The 13090-nt window shown below is 63.8% G+C and overlaps 1 long non-coding RNA gene across 2 annotated transcripts; it reads right to left on the bottom strand.

Moving 5' to 3' along the window:
- Window positions 1–805: 805 nt before the first annotated feature.
- Window positions 806–6763, bottom strand: LOC144296710 (uncharacterized). 2 transcript variants are annotated; one of them, XR_013363707.1, is made up of 4 exons: window positions 6188–6759; window positions 5126–5288; window positions 2886–3838; window positions 806–2788 (listed from the first exon to the last, which is right to left on the bottom strand). It is a non-coding gene; the product is annotated as an uncharacterized LOC144296710 (long non-coding RNA). The 2 variants fall into 2 exon arrangements; XR_013363706.1 differs by having other exon boundaries at window positions 806–3838; window positions 6188–6763.
- Window positions 6764–13090: the final 6327 nt, after the last annotated feature.

Here is a 13090-nt window from a genome sequence, read left to right as displayed (position 1 = left end):
TGAGAGAGCAAGGATGCTACCCCCTTCCCCAGCTTCCCCTGCTCCCCACCACAGACAAAAGCAGCATGAGCTTCAGGGAACTGTAAGCAGCGACCCCCTGACACCAAAGGTGAGAAACCACCCCCACCTTTGTCAGACTTGGGAAACAGAGTTAATCATCCACCTCACAAAGTGGGCTATTTCCTGAGCTTGTGTTCGTGCCAGATTCTTTCCCTTTCTGGGTCTTTGCCTCTCTCTATGTGAATGTATCTCTATTCCTACTCTCTCATTTTGGGGGGCTTTGTTTTTTTAAAAAAGATTTTATTTATTTATTCATTCATGAGAGACACAGAGAGAGAGGCAGAGACACAGGCCGAGGGAGAAGCAGGCTCCATGCAGGGAGCCCAATGCAGGGACTCGATCCCAGGACCCTGGGGTCACGCCCTGGGCTGAAGGTGGCGCTAAACCACTGAGCCACCCCGGCTGCCCTGATTCGTTTTTTTTTTTTTCTTTTAATTTTTTTTTAAATTTTATTTATTTATGATAGTCAGAGAGAGAGAGAGAGAGAGAGAGAGGCAGAGACACAGTCAGAGGGAGAAGCAGGCTCCATGCACCAGGATCCCGATGTGGGATTCGATCCCGGGTCTCCAGGATCGCGCCCTGGGCCAAAGGCAGGCGCCAAACCGCTGCACCACCCAGGGATCCCCCTTATTTTTTATTGGTGTTCAATTTGCCAACATATAGTATAACACCCAGTGCTCACCCCATCAAGTGCCCCCCTTAGTGCCCGTCACCCAGTCACCCCCACCCATCGCCCTCCCTCCTCCCTCTCTTCCACCCCTAGTTCGTTTCCCAGAGTCAGGAGTCTCTCATGTTCTGTCTCCCTTTCTGATATTTCCCACTCATTTTTTAAGTAGGCTTTACTATCAGTGTGAAGCCCAACACGGGGCTGGAACTCACGACCCTGAGATCGAGACCTGCGCTGAGATGAAGGGTCCGAGGCTTAGCTGACTGGCCCACCCAGGGGCCCCTCCGCACTCTCCTGTATAGCTCGCTCTCTGTATCTGTGTCTCCGTCTCGCTCTGTGCACACCTATCCCGTGCCTCTGCTTCTTCCTCTGGAATGTCTGGAATAAGAGTATCCCAGGCTTCGAGAACTGACTGTCCCCTCAGGCTCCTCTGTCTTCATAGATCTATGCATTTGTATGCTGCCGAACAAAAATTTGGGGTGGGGGGAGAACCATACTGTGTTTTCATCCTATTGCTTAAAAACCCAAGGAGCCTCCCCATCCCTGGGACCGCCCTCTTGCCCGCCCTACCCCACAGCCGCTTGCTTGCCAGCCACTTCCAGTTATTCATCGTGGCAGCCCCTCCACATCCCAAGACTGCTTCTTAAGACAGTAAGGAGTGGGCAGCCCGGGGGGCGCAGCGGTTTAGCGCCGCCTTCAGCCCAGGGTGTGACCCCAGGGTCCCGGGATCGAGGCCCACGGCCGGCTCCCTGCATGGAGCCTGCTTCTCCCTCTGCCTGTGTCTCTCTCTAGCCCCCCACCCCCATCTCTCATGAATAAATAAAATCTTTAAAAATAGAAAAAAGAAACGGAGACCCAGAGTTTCAAGAGGCAGAGGCCGTGAGATGGAAGTCAGCAAGGGTGGGGCCCTCCCAACCTGCTGGGGCAGGTGTCCTGCCCCCCCAGGAGGTGTCCCCAAAGGCTGGCTGGCTGTGCTTCACGGATAGAACCTGTGGGGCCGGGGCAGGGGCAGACCCGTGCCCTGCGCGGAGCCTGGGGCGGCGGGGCCTGGGGCAGGGCCCTGTGCTGCCGCCGGCCCAGGGGCCCAGGCACGAGGGGGTTAAGCCGCCAGCCGGTGCCCCTCGGTTTCCGGGCGCGGCGAGGCTGTGTTGGGCCACGAGCGCCATCTATGGGCCTCCGGTGCTCGGCTCGGACCCGCTCGGGCTGCCGGCGGTGGGGACCTGTGCACCTGCAGGCCCCAGAGCAGAAGGCCGGCGCTGGCCATTGGAGGAGCTGAGGCCCATGTGCCCCCAGGCCCCAGCCCTGACCGCCTGCGCCCTGGGGGACCCCAAAGGCTTCCTGGCGTGTGCCTTTCAGTGTAGCCGTACCCCCCAGCTCCACCACCCTGGGCATTTCCCTCTCGGCCCTGCGAGCATCCAAAGAGCACGGGAGAGGCGGGGCTGTAGCAGAGGCCTCGGGAGTGGGCTCTCGGGCCTCGGCCTGCCTGGACTTGAATCCCGGCCTTGCCGCTTGTTAGCAGTGACCTTGGGCAAGTCACTTAGCTCCTCTGTGCCTCAGTTAGCTCGGCTGTAAAATGGGATAATCGCTGTAATCCATCCCTGCTTTGCTGATAGTTGAATGACCTCGTTACACAGGAGCTCAGTCCGGGGCGGCTCAGAAGCGTGCCCCACAGAGGTCAGGTATTGCTGTCGGGACCAAGAGTCAAGGTCTCGCCAGCCTGAGAACACAGGGTCCAGACCGCAGAGCCGTAGGACACACAAGCACCGAGGACAAGACTGGGCAACACACCCCTGGAGGTTTCCACAGAGACAGAGACCCATATGGGCGGGTCCCGGGGCCAGACGTTTAGGATTGCAAGGGAAGTACCCTTCGGGTCCCCCAGACCGGCAGGAGATTGGATGAGAGGTCAGAGAAAGAACTTGAGGTAGGGACGCCTGGGGGCTCAGGGCTGAGCGTCTGCCTTTGGCTCAGGGCGTGATCCTGGGGTCCCGGGATCGAGTCCCACGTCGGGCTCCCCCGCAGGGAGCCTGCTTCTCCCTCTGCCTGGATCTCGGCCCCTCTCTGTGTCTCTCAGGAATAAATATATAAAATCTTGTAAGAAAGAACAAACTTGAGGTAAAGATGTAGGAAGGAGAAGCACTAAGAAAAAGGTACTAACCGGCCCTTAAAAGGACCCTGATTTCGGGAATTGAGAGAGGTCCCTGATGGGTGGGTGAGCCAGGGCCACTGCATCCCGAAGCCTGTCCTCCTTGGAACAGAATCTCAAGGTGCCATCAGGCTTCCCAGTCCTCCAGACGTATCTGGAAGCCCCATCCAGGCTCTGTGGGGACGTAAGCCCCAGTGCAGTTCCCCGGCCTGGCGGGGAGGTGACCCACAGAGGGAGAAAGGTCCCCGCAGGCCCCACACATCCCCCTCCCGGGTCCGTCCCAGAGGAGGAGAACCCAGGAAGCCTGGCTGTGGGCGACGGGTTGGGCCACACAGGGTTGTCTCCTGTGTCCCCGCCTTCCTCTACCTTCCTGGCAAATGGGTACAGACTACTTCAAGGGCTGAGATGACGGGCAGAGTGACACCGCCTCAGGCAAGACGGAAATGCGGGGCCGGGTCCCCGGTCGGCCTCACCACCCCACGCCCCATCTCAGCCCCGAGGCAGCACAGACCAGCTTATGGGCTGACGGCCACCGGACTGAAGGCGGGGGACGGCTTCCAAGTGAGTCCAGCTCAGGTGTTCTGGGTGTCCCGGGGCCCGGACGCCTGGGTCCCCCGGAGAGGAGCAGGACAGGCCGCGTGGGCTGATTTGCATCGCTTACTCGGGAAGCAATTATCGGAGGAGCTGTCAGGCCGGCGCGCTCTCTCCTCGCTAATCGGATTTCAGCAGAGCCCGGGGCTGGGGGTGCCGAGTAATTTGGCTTGATGCACTGGTGGGAGATGTCGGGGCCGGGAGGCCGGGCAATCCGTCTGAGTGGTGTTCGAGTTGTCCAGAGCAATTATCCCGAGGAGACCACAGCCGTCGGACGGGCAGCCAGCGAGGGGCCCGGACGGTCCCGAGGCCCGCAGCAAGGCCTGTGGCGAAGCCGGGCGAGCCTCTCCCACGGCTCGAGCCAAATCAAACAACTGGGAAGAGGAATCAAGATGAGGCTGGGACGAGGGCCACGTGGCCAAGCGGGAAGGGGGCCCAAGACACAGCCTGCGGCCCCGCGGCCCCCGGGGACCAGGGACCAGCCGCAGGGCAGGGACCTGAGGCCCCGGAGCCCTGCTTCCCCTGCCCTTGGCTCTCTGGCTCCTCACTTGCCTCCTCCTGGCCTCACGGCCCTTCTGAGCCCAGCCCCCCCTTCCGCCCCCCTTCCGCCCACGCTGCCTGCTCCCTGTCTCCCCAGGTTGGCGCCCGGCGGCTCGCGGGCCCCTCGGCCTCTGTGTTCCACCCGCAGAGCCCGAGGATGGTGACAGTAAGGAGCCTGCCGCCCCCACAGCACCTGCACCCTCAACTCTGCCTCGGGCTCCGTCCCCTGCACCTCACGCTAGTGCTGAGGGTCGGACTGCACGGCCCAGGCACCAGGTACTGATGGGGACACTGCTGCCCGCGGAGCTCCCTGGGGGAGGGGCACACCGGGCTCTGCGTCCGGAGCCACCAGCACAGCCCTGCAGGCTCTGATGTGCAAGGGATGCGAGTGGACCGGCTGGATGATGGAACGAGTGACCGGCCCTACCCCTCCGGGTGACACGGACACGCCTGGCCTGGCCACTGCGCCCTCTCATAGCCTCAGCCTGCCACTGCGGCCTGACCTTCCCCACACCTCTCTGCTCGCTCCGCGGCTCATCCTCTGCTGCTGCTGCGCAGGGGCCCACGCGCCTGTGGCCTGCACCTCCCTGGTGACCTGGTCCCCAAGCGCTAAGGGTTTCACCCGCTACTACAACGCTTGCGGCCCCCCTAGAGCGTCTCGGGCGGTCAGCACTGTCTCCTGTCTCCTGGCATCGGCCCACTGCCTTGCACCTACTAGGTGCTCAATAAACATCTGCTGAAGACCTGAATCTCCGCTCGCTTGTTGATCTTTGGGGATGCTCCTGCGGCAGGTTCAAAGGGGCACTCGGCTTCCAGGAAACTCGAGTGGGGCTCGGCAGTTACCAGCGGGCCCCTCAGGACCTGGGCTGATCATTCCGCCCCTCACCTGGGAGAGGGGATGACAAGAGCGCACCTGGAAGGACGTGCGCGCAGCACCGTCCTCTTACCCGCTCCGAGTCTGTCCCCAAGGCTGTGGACATCCCTGTCCATCGCCCTGCCTCGCTCCCGAGCCTCTGCCTCTCGGACCCCCACCCAGCCCGCAGCTCCCTCACTGTCACTAGGCCTGTCATCCCCGGGGGTGGCCCCAGCCTCCCACCCAGAGCCGGGGGGACCCTCCTCACCTTGGCTTCCTCACCTCGTAACAAGGGAGGCCCTGAGTCGTCCGTCTGAGGACATCAGTAATAAGGGAACAGGCCCTGGGCGGGCCACTGCAGGCGGGGCGGCCCCAGTCTCAGTCCCAGCAGCAGGACCCTGAGCTCTGGACCCGGGAAATCCGGGGCTCATCTGCATGCGATTTGCATCATATTTGCATGTGACCAATTTCATGTTCAAAGGCGCGATCCGGGCCCCAGGGTTCCCCCCACCCCCGGCCCAGGCCCGACCCGGCACCCCCAGCCCCTGCACCCCCGCCCCTCCCCCCTCCCCCCTCCCCCCTCCCCCCGCCGGCCACAAGCCTCCCCCTCCTTTCCCTCCTCCCTGCGGGGTCCCCCGCCCCCAGCCCCCGCGCGACCCGCGGGGACCCCCTCGCCCCACCCCCAGGACACATTCCCGGGGGGCCGCGGGCTCGGGAGGGGCATCCCCGCCCCCCTCCGCGCCGGGCGCAGCAGACAGCGAGCGCTGCTCGGCAAATCCCAGCCCATTCAGCCCCGTGATTGATGGCGCTGCCCTCCCCATGAACCTGCCTTTAATACTGAGGAAGTTATGAAACCGCCATACATCAGCGGCCCGGCCGCGCCCGCCCCCCGCGCCCCCCCCGCGCCCCTCTTCAAAATCTCATTTGGGCTCCAGCCGCCGGCCCACCGCCGGCCTCCGCGGGGGAGGGGGCGCCTGCCCCCCGCAGCCCCCAGCCCCTCGTCCGCGGGCCCTCCCCTCCTCCCCCCGCCCTCCTCCCCCCTCCCCTTCTCTCCCCTCTCCCCCTCCCCAATCCCCTCCTCTCCCATCCCCTCCCCTCCTCCCCCTTCCCCCATCCTCCCCATCCCCTCCCCCCTCCTCCCCATCCCCTCCCCCCTCCTCCCCATCCCCTCCCCTCCTCCCCATCCGCTCCCCTCCCCTCCCCTCCCCTCCCCTCCCCTCCCCTCCTCTCCCCTCCCCTCCTCTCCCCTCCCTCCCCTCCCCCTCCTCCCCTCCGCGGCTGCATCTCCGGACCCATTTAGAATTGCTGACATTTTATCTGCATTACATACATCACTCCGTCCCCAGCAGCCATCTCTCATGGATGGGGGGGGTCCTGCGCTCGGAACGGGGTGGGAAGTAGGGCGGAGGTGGGGCGAGGAGCACTTCCCCCGCACCCCTGTCCCTGGGGGTCCCCGGGGGCTCCCCGCAGCCGCCTGGAGGTCATGCCGGTGGGGACCCAGGGCAGGGGCCGGCAGGCGCGGGTGGGCCAGGCTCCCAGGCAAGGCCCTGCTCCCTTACAGCATCGCAAGACATTTTCTGAGACCACACGGCCCTGAAGGGTCACGTTGCCCGCCCCCCCCTGCTTCCATGGGGCTCCCCCACAGGACACCCTGGAGGTGCTGCTACATCTGTCAGCCTGCGCTCTGATGTTCCCCACACCGTCCTTCTGGGAAGTCCCTCTGAATATCTAACCGCTGTGCCTCGTGCTGCAGTCATTATTTTCTTCCCGCTTCATCCTTACAGGTTGAAAAGCAGTATTGCCTCTCAGATGAATTAAACGCTTTGTTCCAGTGCCCCGAGCCACCTAAATACGGCCGCCCGCCCACACCCCTCATTCTCATAAATGGGATAGGACGCAGAAGATGGGGCCACCCCAGAAAGGAGGGAACCGACACCCAAATCCCAGAGGGGGCAAAGGAAGAACCTGTCCGAGACCAGGAGGCCAGGACCCAGGGGTCCCACAAGCCCCAGCGAGCCATTTTGTCTCGCTGGAGAGATGGACAGGGCGGACCGATGACAGACGGAGCGGTCGGGACCAACAGACAGACAGCAGAGGGGGCGGGAAGGAGAAGCCGGAGAGACGAGCAAACAAAGAGACAAACAAACAAAGAGCTAGACAGACAAAGGGACCGTCGGCCAGGGACAGGCAGACAGGCCAGGGGAAGCTGGCCGCGCGGTGTCTCAGGCTGGACACACGAGGACGGCTCCGGCTGTCTGTCCGTCCGTCAGTCAGGGTCTCTGCTGGATGGCGTCTCTCAGGATCTCTGGGGCGCTGTGCTCACGGGCTCCGGGACCCCCAGTCCCACTGTCTGTGGTCCCAGCAGCCCCTTCGGCCTCGGGCCATCCTCCTGACCTGCTCCCCACACCGCTCGGGGGAGCAGACAACTGCTCCCTGGGGGCTCCCGGGGGACTGGGCCAGTCCTGCAGGGATGGGCAGAGGGCAGGGCTCCGCTCCAGGGGGGCTCCTGCTCCAGAGAGAGCAGGGAAGGCCAAGCAAGGTGCTGCGGCAGGAGGGCCCTCGCAGGAGGGGGAAGGCAGGGAGGCGACAGGACCCTCGGGTGCCCCCACCCTCCCCTAGTTCACCCCCCACAAACAGACCTCAGGCAGGGGTGTAGCGGGGAGTGGCTGGCTTGCATGCTGTTTGCATCTCATCTGCATGTCCCTGGTCCCCAGTCATCCCACACACCTTGTCCCTCCAATTCCAGGCTCCCTCTAGCTCAGTCTGGCCCCAGAGGGCTGGGGGCAGAGGGGGGTGGGAGTGCGGTGAGTCTTCCTCAGGCACCTCCTGCCAGTGCAAGACACTTCCCTGCCCGCCCAGGGCACCTCCTCTCCTCCCAGCGTCCCACCCCCACGCACCAGCCACGAAGTGTCCTCCGGACTCTCACTGTCCCCCTCTGACCTTGTCCCCGCGGTTCCCCAGCCCTCGCCACCCTTCTCTGTTTGGTTCAACGTCAGCCATTCTTTAAGGGCAGGGCTCCAGGCCTTCCTCCCCCACGAAGACTTCCTTGGGCACCCAGTCCACAGTGGTCACCAAACTCCGGCTCTCAAGCCTGGAAGGCACCTCAAGAATCCACACTCTTGGGATCCCTGAATGGCTCAGCGGTTGAGCGGCTGCCTTCGGCCCAGGTCGCGACCCCAGGGTCCCGGGATCGAGTCCCGCATTGGGCTCCCTGCATGGAGCCTGCTTCTCTCTCTGCCTGTGTCTCTGGCTCTGTGTGTGTGTGTGTGTCTCAGGAATAAATAAATTTAGAAAAAAAATCCACACTGTTTTGTCTTGCGTACCTTCGGGTAAGTGATGCATCACTCTCCCCATTTTACGGATGAGGCAGCCGAGGCCCAGGGTCAGTTAGATAAGCTTCCCAGGGAGGAGAGGCAGCAAGTAGGGAGAAAAATGGGAGCACAGGCCACTCCTCTCAATGTCCCCTGTCCTACCCCGCCCTTGTCATTCATTTGGTCCTGAGCAAGACCCTGTTCTGCCCCCCCAGCTCTTGCTGTCCAGCGCGCGAACCATTACATATCGTTGCTTAACTTCTCCTGGATTGGGGTTTCCGTCTCCCACAGGCTCCCCAGGATCCAACCCCACAAAATCACTGGCAGTTCCCTGCATTCTGTGCCCTTTCTTAGCAACAAGCCTGTGCCCACGGGGGTCCTCCAGCAAGAGCACCTTTCTTCCCACCGCCTCATGAACTGGGAAGGTTTCAGCCCATCCCTCAAAACCCAGCTCAACTGTGGCCTCCTCCGTGAAGCCTTCCCTGCTGTTCCTGTGAGCGCCCCCAACACACACCACACTTAAGCCTTGAGGGCAGGACTTGTCACGCTGCTCCTCGCAGCCTAGCCGCCCTGTTCGGCGCTTTCCCCAGAGCCCACGTTGTTGAATCGGAGACCCAGTTTCATCACCACCTTTTTTTTTTCCTTTTTAAAATTTAATTTATTTATTCACGAGAGACACACACACATACAGAGAGAGAGAGAGGAGAGGCAGAGAGAGAAGCAGAGTCCATGCAGGGAGCCCGACGCAGGACTCGATCCCAGGACCCGGGGTCACGCCCTGGACTGAAGGCGGCCCTAAACCGCTGAGCCACCTGCGCTGCCCACAGCTTGGTTTTCTAAATAATCCCCTCCACCTAACAATACTGAACGAAGGAAGGACGAGAAGAAGGCAGAGGAACAGAGGAACAGAACTGAAGGGGAGCAGAGGAAGAAGGAAGGAAGGGAGAGCAAAACAAGGAACGAGAGAGGTGGGGCGGGGGCAGCGGGGAGGAGAGTCAGCGGGGAGGAGGAGGGATCCTCCAGCAGAGACCCTGGCCTCGGGCCTTCCCAACACCCCTGCACCCCTGGCCCTGCTTTCCCGTCTGGGAAATGGGCGCACGGCTCCTTCTCCAAGGACGAGTGAGGCTAGGGAGGGCGGCAGAGGACGGAAGCTCCCGCTGGGCACGCTGTGCCACCCGAGGCCCCGCAACACGCTGCCTCGCAACACCCACCTGGGAGGCAGGGACCATCCTCCCCCGCAGACGCAGGGGCCACACACCTCCTGGAGGTGGGGCGCAGTCCAAGACCCCGGCCCGGGGCCCTCTCCGTTGAGGACAGACAAGAGGCAGACGACATCTGGGCCCTGCGCCCACTGAGCCCTTGCCTCGCGATGCTCAGTCTGACCCTGAGGACTTCCCAGGGGCTCCGGAGCCGCTGGAGCGACGCGCCCGCCGCTCTTAGGTCGCCCTTCCCTCTGCCCCGTCCGCAGCCCGGGAGGGGGGCTCAGGGCTCCTTTTGAAAGGTCACACGGGCCTCTTCCTCATCCCCAGAACCCACAGGCCCCGAACATCCTCGGGCCCCTGAAGCTCGGCGCCCTCCCCTCCCCCTCCCTAGGATGGGAGCCTTAGGGTGCTGGATCACAGGCGACCCCACAGAGCCGAGCTCCACCCCAGAAACAGGCGGGTGCCCCGTGTGCAGTCGCTGTCAGAAGCTCAAGCCCCTCCTCTGTCGGGAAGTCCCTCCTGACGTCTAGCTCACATCTGTCCCGCTGCCATCAGTCCAGGCCTGAGCCGTGAGGCCGAGCAGAATGTGAGCTCTACGGGTCAGAGGATGGGGAGCGGGATAAATACTTTAGGCCTGGGGGTCAGGAGAAGGGGTCCTGGAGCCCCAGCCCTCCCCCAGTAGCAGGAGGAATGGAGGGGAGACTCCCTGACACAGCAGAGAGGTCCGTCTGGGTGGGAGTGTGACAGGCAGCGGCTGTGCCCCGCCGGGGGCCCCGTAGGGCTGGGGCACTGGAGCCGTGGTGGCAGCAGCAGGGGCACCTCTGAAGCTCGTCCAGCGGCTGGGAACCCGCAGCTCCCCCGGGAGAAGGAAGCGCCTGGGCCCGGAGCCCCCTTGTGGCCGCGGGCAGGCTGAGCAGGGGGGGGCGCGGGGCGCCCAGGGCACAGGCCCAGCCTGCAGCCAGCGGCGGGCACAGCCCTGTCACCCCCAGCCCCGCAGACGCCGTCCCTGCGACCCGGATGGCTGGGGGCCGGGCACGAGGCCCAGAGCAGGGACAGGGCCGAGCCGCGGGAGGAGGGCGCCCCAGCATTGGGGGCCCAGGGCCCAGCCCTGCCCCGGCGGCCACGATGACCTCAGGGAACCCTGCAGTCACCCCAGACGCTACAGGGACTTGGGGTGTGTGGAGCAGCACCCAGAGAGGCGGAAAGGGTCATCACGGTGGACCGAGGCCAGGCCCCCAGCCCACGGCCTCCCTCCTGGCTCCTCCCTTTGGCCCTTTGGAAGTTCTTCCCAGCAGCTAACCTCAGTCCTTCCTGCTGGGACTGAGAGGACTCCTCCCTGGGGATTATTCTGGCTTTTTTGCCTCTTTATAAACCGAACAAATCGATCTAAACCCGACTGGGGATGGAAGAGAGGGAGGAGCAGGTAAGACAGGTGATGACCAGAAAGGCGCCGTGTCCACCCTCTTTCCTCGCACCTGTGCGCAAGGAGCGGGGCGCGTTGGGCTGCCCTGGGGGGGCCGGGGAGCCTCACTGGGGACCCTTCTCAGAGGAAGGCGGACGCTGTGGAGGTACGTCGGAGCTCCAGGACCCGGAGATGAGCGCCAGAGAGAGGAAGGCAAGACGGGGAGACACGGGAACGGACGTGTGTTGTCCCCAAAGAGCAGAGCAAGCGCACGGAGGGTGGGGCGAGGGGCCGGGCCTGCCGCGGGCTCCTGAGCAGCTCGGGGTTGTTCCAGGGGCCGCTCCGGGGCAACGGGGCCTGCGTGGGGGCTCAGGGAGTGCAGCCCCGTGGCCACCACCACCCCCCCGCGCAGGGGCGAGTGAGCAGAGCGGGGCAGCAGGAGCCCAGGTGGCCCCAGCCCTCTGGCTAGCGGCTGCGCTCGGAGCCCCGGGCTTGGGGAACAGGTCTGGGCCAACCCCGGGGCTCCTGGATCAGGGGGGCCTGGGAACCCGGGCTCTGGCCAGCACCCCCACCGGCCCCCTAGTGACTCGGAGTCCACGCCTGACAACTGCTGGCTTAGTCTCAAGCTATCATTTTTTGGGGGAGAGAAATGAGGCCCGGAGAAGCAGAGCCCCCGCCCCGGTCGCCAGCTGCACGCTGGACCCACGCGACTCCGAACCCCATCGCCCGATCACCCGACTCAGGAAATAGCTCAGGCCGCGCCCCCCAAGTGTTGGGGCCTGGCCCCCCCTCGGCGCAGGGACCGACGCCTCCTCCTCGTGCCCGGGGCCCTGAGCCGCCGGTGTTCGCTGTCCATGCCCGCGGCGCCGAGGCGGGAAGGCTTCGCGGCATCTGTAGGATGAAGGACCCCGTCCGCCCGTCCCTCCTGGCCCCTGACCGCGGGCAGCAGGTTCGGGTGAGTCCCTGGGGAGAGGCCGGAGCGGCCCGCTTGCTGCCTCCAGTGTGAGGCCCGCAGGACGGGGGGCCGGACGCCCTGGCCTCGCTCAGCGCCCGGGAGCGGAGGACCCAGCTCTGCGCTGGGCCCCGTGGGCAGGCGGCTGGGCGGCTCGTCCTCCAGGTGCACGCGGGGTCAGCAAACCCCTCCGAGAGCAGGCGGTGGCCGTGCCACGGAGACACTGACAGGTGTGGGCGCCTCGCTGCACCCCCGCCGAGGGCCGGAGACACCTGGAGCTGAACGTCGCCACCGAACGCAGGGTGACGCTCTGGGGCCCCCACCCAGCCCGGCTTCTGTGGAAGGTCCCTCCCCAGCCTGGAGGGGACTCACCTTCCTGCTCTGGACCCTCCCAGACACGCGGGTCCCCCACCGGCAGCCTCGGGGTCCCTTCAGGTCTGCGGGAGGGAAGACGAGACTGAGCCCGGGAAACGGAGGCTGAAGCTCCGTGCAGGTCGGTCAGTGACCTTCCAAAGCCACGCCTGTACCCGGTGCTGGCCGGCGGGCCACGGGCATAGAGCAAGTGGACAGACAGCGCGGACGGAAAGAAGCAGCGAGGCGGGAGCGAGGGGGAGAACCGAGGCTCGCGGGGTGAGAGGGCAGCCTGCTTCCAGGGGCCTCAGCTTCCCTTTTGAAGCTATTGCCCTTTTTTAAGATTTATTTATTTAAAGATTATCATTTATGGGGATCCCTGGATGGCTCAGTGGTTTAGCGCCTGCCTTTGGCCCAGGGCGCAGTCCTAGGGTCCCGAGATCGAGTCCCGCGTCGGGCTCCCTGCATGGAGCCTGCTTCTCCCTTTGCCTGTGTCTCTGCCCCTCTCTCTCTCTCTATGTCTATCATGAATAAATAAATAAAATCTTAAAAAAAAGATTATCATTTATTTGAGAGAGTGCGTGGAGGGGCAAAGGGAGAGGGACAGAGAATCTTTTTTGTTTTTAAAGATTTTATTTATTCATGAGAGACACAGAGAGAGAGAGGCAGAGACACAGGCAGAGGGAGAAGCAGGCTCCATGCAGGGAGCCCGATGCAGGACTCGATCCCAGGACCTTGGGGTCATGCCTTGAGCCAAAGGCAGACGCTGACCCGCTGAGCCCCCGGGCGTCCCGGGACACACAGAATCTTAAGCGGACTCTGCGGTGGGCGAGGAACCTGACGCAGGCCTGGATCTCTTGACCCTGAGATCGTGACCAGATCGCGACTGTCACTGAAAGACTCAGACACCTAACCCACGGGGCCACCCAGGCCTTAGTGAGAGCCCATGCAGAGCTTCGTGGGAGCCCCCCCCGCCCTTCCGCTGCCCAGTGGTTCCAGCTCCCTGCAGATTCCT

This window comes from Canis aureus, chromosome 25 (genome assembly GCF_053574225.1).
Source record: "Canis aureus isolate CA01 chromosome 25, VMU_Caureus_v.1.0, whole genome shotgun sequence".
In the NCBI taxonomy this organism is placed as follows: Eukaryota; Metazoa; Chordata; class Mammalia; order Carnivora; family Canidae; genus Canis; species Canis aureus.
The sequence above is the reverse complement of the archived record's forward strand: the minus strand, read 5'-3'. Positions and strand labels throughout refer to the sequence as shown.